Source organism: Uloborus diversus, chromosome 8 (assembly GCF_026930045.1).
Source record: "Uloborus diversus isolate 005 chromosome 8, Udiv.v.3.1, whole genome shotgun sequence".
In the NCBI taxonomy this organism is placed as follows: Eukaryota; Metazoa; Arthropoda; class Arachnida; order Araneae; family Uloboridae; genus Uloborus; species Uloborus diversus.
The window spans coordinates 141,021,036-141,031,080 of NC_072738.1; the positions used below are offsets into that span (position 1 = coordinate 141,021,036).

General features: G+C 35.1%; 1 long non-coding RNA gene across 1 annotated transcript in view; it reads left to right on the plus strand.

The window, feature by feature from the left end:
• Nucleotides 1–10,045, plus strand: part of LOC129228117 (uncharacterized) — a 106,424-nt gene that overhangs the window by 77,792 nt on the left and 18,587 nt on the right. The window lies entirely within an intron of this gene.

The window sequence follows — 10,045 nt, forward strand, 5'->3', positions numbered from 1 at the left end:
AGTGCTACTAATTGACATAACAGTGTATTTTATACAAAAATTCATTATCTATTTTACAAAAATATTTATTTAATGTTTAATTTATTTCTTATCATTTATTCCACATTTTTTTTAATTTATTTACTTTCGTTGCTCCTATTTTACTTCAGTTTGAAATAGTAGCACTATTGAAAGTATATAGTTTATATTCTGAGATTTTTTTTTAATACCAGCAGATATTGAAACGTATTACTTTATCCTGTGTTTCTCATTGCTTAGATAAAGATATTAAATTTTCGAATGATTTATGTCTGTAAAATCAAACACTTGTCAAAATCTTTGTTATTGATTTTCTATTTTATTTAAAATCTAAATTTTTGTTTCAGAGAAACAATTTTTTTTTAATTGTTAGTTAATGTTACAACATAATACATGACACATACTGTTTTGCAAAAATTAACTGCCGTGCTAATCGCAAAAGTTGTATCTGCGTCTGAGTTCAAAATGAGAAATTACCGATTAAAGTCGTGTGCTTACATATATATGTATTTGATGCAGATGTAACTTTTCAGAATTTTTTCAAAAATATTTCCCATTCACAAATGACCATAAAATATTGTATTTAGGTAAAATATGTGACAATTATAATCACTTGGTGGCCGTAACTCAATTTTGATAAAAAGTGTAGATACGACTTTTGTGCTTCAGCGCGGCAGAATAAGACAAATTTAAAATGTTTATCTATATTCAAAAAGTTAAAAACATTGTAAAATTGTTAAACATGCCAATTAGCAACAAAAATTGCTGATACGTGTTTCGGAGGTCACTAGGAAGCACTTTTTTAGAGCAAGCAAATGATCTTATAGATGAAAAGACATGAGACAAGAATGTTTTAAGCATTTAAATTTTTTACGAAACCATCTGTCTGCCACCGCAAATTATTAATTTTGTTATTATTATTATTATTTATTTATTATTATAGTATTGTTATAATTATAATTACAATTATTTTTATACTTATAATTATTATTAAAATTATTACTATAATTATTCTAATTATTACAATTATTATAAATATCAAAATAATAATTATAATTATTATTATTATCATTATAGTAATTATTATAATTATTATAATTATTATTATAATTATTATAATTATTATTATAATTATGATGATAATTATAATTATAATAATAATAATAATAATAATAATTATTATTATTATTGTTATTATTATTATTTTGTTAATGATATTATTTTGAAAGTATTCATAAAAACATAACTCGTCTCGCCAATAAAAAATAATCGTCTCTCCATTAATAAATTAACGAAGAAGAAAAATATTTACTAGAAAACCAATTTTCAAACGGATAAGGGAAAAGAAAAAGAAAAACATTTTCGTAGATAAATTCAATCTAATTAAGCGGCGAAACTGTCTTTAGTTGAAAATCAATTAATGAAAATGAAAACCGGCGGGGTGCGTAATGATTCATCCGTTGCCCTCTTAAGCCAACGGGCTTAGGGTTGCGGGTTCTGCTTCGCATAGACATTCTAGAAAAAACTAAATTCTTAATGAAATTTAATGGGGTTAAAATTCGCCAAGCGGTAATGGCTTTTCGCTAACAGTGGAACCACGTGAGAATAGTTGCTAGTCTGTGTGGGCTGCGTCAGTACTGTAAAAGCACTTAGCATTTTCGCGAAAATAAAGATATCAATGGTATCGCGAGCTAAAAATTTCGCAAATTTGATAAGAAAAGAACCGAAAGTTGAAAAATCAATATTTCGCGAGACTTACGTTTTTGCGATTGCCCAGAGCTCGTGCTAATAAACGCCTTACGAAAATGAGTGCTTTTGAAATATTCAAATGGCAAGGAATCAACACGTAGCCCTTTTCGGGGGGGGGGGGGGGGAGGACATCATTGAATAAGAAAGCGAATCATGACGAAGGAAAAATTTAAATTTTTACTGAAATGATTTTATTAAAATACCAGCGGTACCCGCACCTTTCCCGTAGTAGAAAATTAAAAGGTCTTAGAATGTATATTTACAAACAATGGATGATAAACTTCTCGCCAATTCGCTAATTTAATTTGCCCGCCGATGATCAACGTTATGGTAATTTGCTCGCCCATGTTCCACGTTAAGGTAATTTGCTCGTAAATGTTATTGTAATTTGCTCATTCACGTTATAGTAATTAGCTTGTCCACGTTATGATAATTTGCTTGGTAAAATGTTTTTAAAATTGGAATAGAAAAAGAACAAAATTGAATTTTTGAAAAATCGCTTCGAGGCGCGCACCCCTATGCTACAAACTAAATACGGCACTAATTCGGCGCCGTATTTCAGCTTTATTATTGGTAAAGATAAAGGTAAAGATTTCTCAGCGAATCAGGTTTATAATTCTTTTTTAAACTGTCGTTGCTGCAGATATATAGCTCAAGTTTATATCAAGTCTAAAAATAAAGCTTAATCGCCAAAAGTGGCGATCATGTGTTTCTTTATTTATTGAAAATCCGGAGTCAACTCAAGGTTTTCATTTTTTTTGAGCAATACCGATGTTGCTCTCATTTGGCTGTTTTTGGCGTTACGCTGATTTTATTTTCCGCCAGCACCCTCTGCAGCATCACCGTCGACCGGTCGCCTCACGATGCTGCTCCTCTAGCGAAAACCGTGTCCAGGTTGCGTCAATATCCTACGCTTACAGGCGTACATACACGCACGTACACACACACACACACACACACACACACACACACACACCACCACACACATACCTACACATACACACACTCTTACACACACACATACACACACTCATGCCTGCACACAGACATAAACACACATGCCTACATACACACACGAATGCCTACACGCTCACGCGCGTACACGCACAGCACTGCATACACAACACTCACGCACATTTATGCATACACAACACTCATGCACATGCATACATACACTCACCCACACACGCACCCACACATGCGCCTACACAAACACACACGCGCATACATACACACACACGATCGTGATTGCGAAAAACATAATTTGAATTCAAAATGCCTAAAATTCAAATTAATATATATATATATATATATATATATTTGAGCTGAATATATATATTTTTTTGAAAAATGGCTACCAAAAGTCAAAAGTGGCTATCATTTTTGGCGACTCTGGTAGCTTGTGGCTATTATTATTTGGAATTCCTTGCCTAGAGTTAATGGCAGTACAAAGATTTTTTATACTTTAAAGACTGGAAAACATATCTATCTAACAGGAAATATCCAACGTTGTTTAGCACAAATAAACAGATTTCAGAAATTTGTTTATTTATGCTAAACAACGTTGGATATTTCCTGTTATTCGTCGGCACAAAGGTATTTATTTATTGCTTAACATATCTATCTGTTTCTTATCTATATAGCACCTAACAGGAAAAGAACATAAATAAAAATACTTAAAGACATTAAAAGAAGGAAAAAAAAAAAAAAAAAGACGGAGTGCCATTGAAATCTCTAGACAGTTAGTTGATGATTTTTAAAACGCGTTGACTGTCAGACTGTAGATAACATGTGCTAGAAATCTTGGCTGCTGGGAATTGCAGCTGATAACACGGTCATAAATGTCTGAGTAAAACAAATACTTCTCACATCTGAGGAAAAGTGGCGTTCTTCTAAAGCTTATCGGCAGTTTCAAAGCTTTCTTCTGCGGACATGTCGATTGTAGCATTGTTAGCTTGACAATACTAATTTTATTTATTTTGATGTGTCATAATTTTTTTTGTATTAATTTGTTGTGTTTTCCCCCTACTCAGGGTACGATCAAGACAAACTGGTGCCCAGGTCCTGAGTAAAAATTGGTGCCCCCCCCCCCCATGAGAAAATCAGCACAATTTCAAAGTCAATGTTTTATACTAGAAACCTAATACACTAGAAACCTACACATTACTATACAAAAACCTGGGATTTGAATACGAAACACTTGATAGTCACCATACTAATCATAGTTAAAATTGCCTTACCTTAAGGTGAAAATGAATTAAAAAACATTTTAAAACTGCAAAAATAGCAAAACAAAAAAAAATAAAAAAATCTGACATTAAGCTTTAAAAAGACTGTGGTTTTAACAAAGGCAAATGTGTCGATCACATCATCGAAATCTAATTTTGATGTCACAGAATTTTCAATGGTCAATAAGAAAAACGCCTGTAAATTATCCTGAGAAACGCAGCTTCTCAAACGATTTTTGATTCTTTTCAAAGCTGAAAAGGAACGTTCCTTTAACAGAAAAAAAAAAAAGAAGGAAGTTAATTTAGGCTATTTTAGTGCCCCTAAATCCCCTAAATTTGTGGTGCCCAGGTCCGCGGACCCGCCGGACCGTGCGTTAATCAGACCCTGCCCCTACTTTTTAATTTAAAAAAAAGAAGTAAAGATTGCTTATTGATTTCTTTTATCATGGATTTTTATTCGATTTTTGATTAGTAGATTTCGAGACATATGATTCAATGCCATTGATGGGAAAACTATTATCAAAAAACTTGTTTCAATCTGTTGGCCAAATTTGTTGAATTCTTCTAAGGATGCGTTTAGGATATACAAATTCCTACGTATTATAGGCCCATTGGCAAAAAAGCAGGGTGCAATTAGATGGAAACAGCGTTGTTGTATATGTTATGTCCATGATATTCGTTGACATACTTAAGGTTTGCTTGTTTCCAACAGGGGACCGTATAGATTGCCTACGTTTATCAATATATATATTTCGAACATTACTCTAAAAAGATTTTGTTGCTTTTATACAGAAGTTTAATAATAATTCATTTGGATTATGCTGTTCAGTTTTGGTCTCCTTATCTCAAGAAAGATACTTCTTTATCAGAAAGGGTTCAAAGAAAGGCTACTAGGTTAATAATAAGATATTCATATTTAGATTATAATTCCGGACTGAAAGTACTTAAGTCTCAAACAAAAGAGAGTCAGAGGGCACATGATTCAGTTGTTTAAATTTATCTACATGACAAATGTTAATGGGCTAAATTTTTGTACTCAAGACAGGACAAGAGATCGTTGCTTTTAGCTATTTAAATCTCAGCCTTTGATCTTTTCTGGGGACTGATTAATTGACTAGGACCAGCATGGCCCAACTAGATGGCGCTGAGGCTTAACGGGTCTTCACAATTTATGACTTTTGTGTGTTAAACGGATGCAACTCTGATCCGCTCATGCATCCACTAAACAATGTCAACGTTTCAAAGTTTGTTTATTTTTGATTGGACGTCGTCCATTTTGACCGTAAGAGGCGCTGAACGGAATCCCTGTGGCCACCAATCAATGGCAAGGTAATGGGAAACAGGGGTTCTCTGTAGCGCCCTCTTTGTTGTCATGAGTTTCAACGATTGTCACGTCCTATATAAGCGTAAGCGAAATTTGGTGGGGCCATGGACCAGCTTTGCTGGGCCCAGAGTCAGCTGCTAGTCGTCACATGTGTGTTAGTATTTATTGGCTCTCCGTCTGTACAGTTAGTGCCAGGGGCAGATACAGACTGCCATTTTAGAGGGGAGATATGTTGAAGAATGGCCCCTCCCCCCCCCCCCCCGAACGAACTTATGGCTTTGGTACTAAAAATTTCTGAATCTGCTTGAGGGCCAATAAAAGGCACCCAATCGGCCAGGGATAAGGCACTTAGTACAGCATAAACGTTACTAAAAAAAATCATAAGAATTGAAAAGAAGCAATATTTCAAATGTTCACTTAAAAAAAAATAATGAATTGAAAAGATTACTGAGATCGTTTATATTTTATTCATCAAGTGCTTGAACACAATGTCGACGGTTTACGGAAGGTCATGACTCCCGTGACCTTCCCCTTGTATCCGTCATTGCCTAGTGCATTTCCCAAGGGTTAGCATTCATTCGATTCATATGATTCCACTATCGGCGAATCACCATTGCATACAGACTGACGTTTTCCAAAAATGGTCACTGCACACCTCAAATCGTACAAATCGTCAAAAGTTTAAAATGTTCACTAATCCAATACTTTCTTCTATAATTAAGATGCAGAAGATAGTAAAAACGGTGTGTATATTTTGAAACTGGTAGCTGAAAATATTTTTCACTATAATGAAAAGTCTGCATTCATGCAAATTGTAGTGATTCAGGAAACGTCTTCCCAAATATGCTTGTTTTTCACAGGAATCTGAAGGAAACCCGTTAAATACCGGAACGTGTCTCGGAAATAATCTGTGACGTTTCGGAATTTTCTTAGCGGGGTGAGGTCTTCGTGGTCGTTTTTCTTTTCTTTTTTTTTTTTTTTGGCTTTTAATTGGGCATGCACTATAAAAAAAAAAAAAAAAAATCCGAAACGTTACTGAGTATTTCCGTCCAAGGTTTCGGGATTTCAATGGTTTTTATAAACTTCCTGGAAAAATCAATATCATTGTGAAAAAGTTTCCTGAATTGCTATAAGTCGCATGAATGCAGGCTTCTCACTGTTGGGAATAATATTTTTAGCTCCCAGTTTAAAGATTAACTGAGGGTATTTATAAAGTATTATGGCTCCAACTTGACTGCGGTCTGTCCAGTCTGATAAAGCTTCCAAAGGGCGCAAATCAGTCTGTGGGCTACGTAGCTTTGCAAAAATTGCAGACGAGTAAGCAAATCAATCTGTGGGCTACGTAGCTTTGCAAAAGTTGTAGACGAGTCAAGTTCTTGATGCCTACTTGTAATTCTGTCTTCACTTTGGCCGTTGTTTGCAATACTGCTTTTGGAGCTTTCTTTGAAACGGAGGAAGGTGCTAGCTATTGTATTTTACCTCCTAAGTTTACTCTAAAGTTCCAGAGATACGACTGGTTGTAAACGAGAAGATTTCTGAAATTTTTCAGGAGGCTTCCAGCATAATTTCTGGAAAGTTTCTGAATTTTAGCGAAAAACGTTCCGTGTTAAATGTTCGTGATAAGGTTAAATCACCTCCCTTTGTTGAAACTGCTCACAAACATAATTAAAACTAACATTTTTACATGGGCTGTTTTGTCCTTTTGTTTGTTATGAACCAACTGAGGAATGTGCAAAATTTGGGGCCATTTGAATCGTAAATGAACGAGACACTAGGCCATGAACCTTGGTACTAGCTAATACTACGAGTATACAGAGTATTCCGTTTTAACCTGCAATGCCTCTATTTCGCAACCGTTAGTCCTAAATGCATACTTCCAATTGCAAAAAAGTTCAAAATCTGCTGCATAGTTAAGATATTGAAAGTTTGAATCAAAAATAAAAATGAATCAAAAATAAAAATGAATCAAAAAAGATAAAATTTAACTTTTTAAACGGGCCCTAGATCCGCTAACTTATTTTTAGAGAAATAATCTCCACTGAAAACTATTATGACACAAGAAACTTGACGTTTGTGTAACCAAAGCTCAAGGAGATATTCCAGTTCAAAATTTTAACGGACCATACAGAAGACGAGATTGGAACTTATTGCCCTTCCAGAAAAATGACAGGTTGTCTAAGTAAAAAAAAAAAAGTTATTTATATTTTTTATTGCTATTCAAAAATGCATGTAAATGTAATGCCGTGATGCGCAAAAACACACTGCAAAATCTCGCGCAATTTGAAAAACCGCACTCTAAGCACACATACAATTCAAAACACTTTTTAACCCCCAAAAGGTTTTATTAACGGCGGGTGTGAAGTCGTGTAAGTCACAAATTCTGCGTTTCATATCTCGGTGAATATTGGTCGCACAAATGTCAAGGTTTTTGTGTCAGCAAAAGTTTTCAATGGAGATTATTTAAATATAAGTTAGGGGACCTAGGGCCCGTATAAAAAGTTAAATTTTGCATTTTTTGACTCACTTTTATTTTTGCTTCAAACTCGCAATATCTGAACTCCGCATCTGATTTTGAACATTTTTGCTATTGGAAGTATGCATCTAGGGCTAACAGTTGCGAAAAAAGAGGTCTTGCAGGTTAAAACGGAACACCCTGTATAAAAAGTTAAATGGTATTTGCCAATGTATTCAATGACAATATTGCCTTCTTTAATTTCAGAAGCATGAAGTATTGTGTCCTCTCTAAAGACACTGCAAGGAAATGGGCTCTGTATGTCCTGCTCCTCTTTCTCCTGCAACTTCCAGACTGCACTGCTCCCGCCTGCGGATCTTGCCGCGTAGCGTTCCTCAACAGAATGTGCTGCGCAATTTTTCAGATGTGTTGCGATGCATCTAACAATGGTGAATACATTCTTTTTGTTAAAGACTATCTTTGACGTTACTTTCTCCGTCAAAATCTAGTCGATTTTACTAGTCGATTAATTACTGCTGTAATGTTTTCATCTCTCGCGTAAAGCCAGCAAGAGAATGCATATAATACAAGAGACGTTTAATACATCTAATATGTATAGTTATTTTGCAATGGGGTCGTTTCCAAAATTTTAAAAGTATTTTTTTTTTTTTTTTTGAAAGAGCATGCTTAAAAATATAGGATCTGAACATTTTTTAAATATTTTTTTTCAAGTTTAATATTTTTAAAAAAATACTTAACCCTAGAGAAGTCGCGCTTCGGTCGATTCCCCGCCCGTTGTCAGATATTTCGCTCTATCCCACCACCCCTTACTCTAATAATGGAGCCCATCTGTGTAGCTGAAGGTCAGACTCTCCCCAGCCCACACACTTAGTTCTGAGAATTTTCTTAGGTATTTCAAGGTTGCAAAACTTCTGGAAATGTATGTTGGTCATTTAGACCGATAGCGCGCCATCCTAGTCAGGTGTCATTTTCTCCCTGGCTCTTCCTTTCTTCTGCTCTCGTCTCACGGATCGCTACGGTAGGGAAAAGACCGAAGCGCGAGCACAAGCGTAACAAAAGGAAACACGACTTCTCTAAGGTTAACTCGGTGTGCTTTCATTGTTTACGTTTCTGTCGTGTGGCATCACAAATGGTGAAATGCCCTACAGTGTTGCCATTTACGGATAAAAATATTTAATTTGCATCTTTACTCACATGTATTGGCAACGATATGGTTGATAGCAAGCGTAGAGTGCAATATTTAATTCGTTTCTTGAATATCATAACGTGGAAACTTGGTAGACAGATGCGCCAAATTGCATCACATGTGACGTCATAAAGACCACGCCTTGTTTTCAAAATCGGACATTTTAAAAAATTAATTAAAAAATAACTATTGGGAAAATAAAAGTATTTTCTGGGTCCATGTATTTTTTTTTTTTTTAGTCATTCTATCAATTTCAGTGACTAAAAGTAGTACTTTTGACTGAAGGGAACAACCCCATTATTTTAAGTTATAAGATATTTGTGAATTTCGAGAGTTCCATCGTCTGTGACTCTCAGTTCTTTGCTCAGTAAAGTCTCTCCTCTTTGATCTACTAAATTTTCCTTATATGAGGGACGCCTTCGGTGGAGGAGCCTGTTATGGTTTACACCAGACTCGCGGTGGGATTTTCCCTGCTGTCTGGGATTTGGAATGATGACAGTGGCATGAAGAATGTTCGCTATAGTGTCACAGACATCATCTCACACCAAACGGAGAAAGTTTATGTGCACAACAAATGTCCAGCTCCGGATAGATTTCAGCTATTCCGAAAACAACATTTGCGGGCTTTTTCGCAGAAAAGGGATGTCTATGGCACGTATTAATGCAACTTTAGACTTATAAAGCTTCCATTTTGATGATAGATATAAAACACAAGTGTAACGTGTTTTTCTCACGATGAGTGTGGTCTGGGAAAGAATTTCGATCAATATTCACCGAGGTATGAAACGCAGCGTTTTGTGATTTAAACCACTTTTCACTCGCCGTCAATAACACCTTTTGGGGGAAAATATAGCAGTAAACAAGTCAAGTGTTTAAAATGATATGCGTGCATAGAGTGTGGTTTTGCTAATCGTTCGAGGTTTTGTTGTGAGTTTTTACGTATCACGGCATAACATTTGCATTTATTTTTGAATAGCAATGAAAAATATAAATACCTTGTTTTTCTTACTAAGATGACCTGTCATTCTTCTGAAAGGGCGATAAGTTCCAAACTCATCTTCTGTATG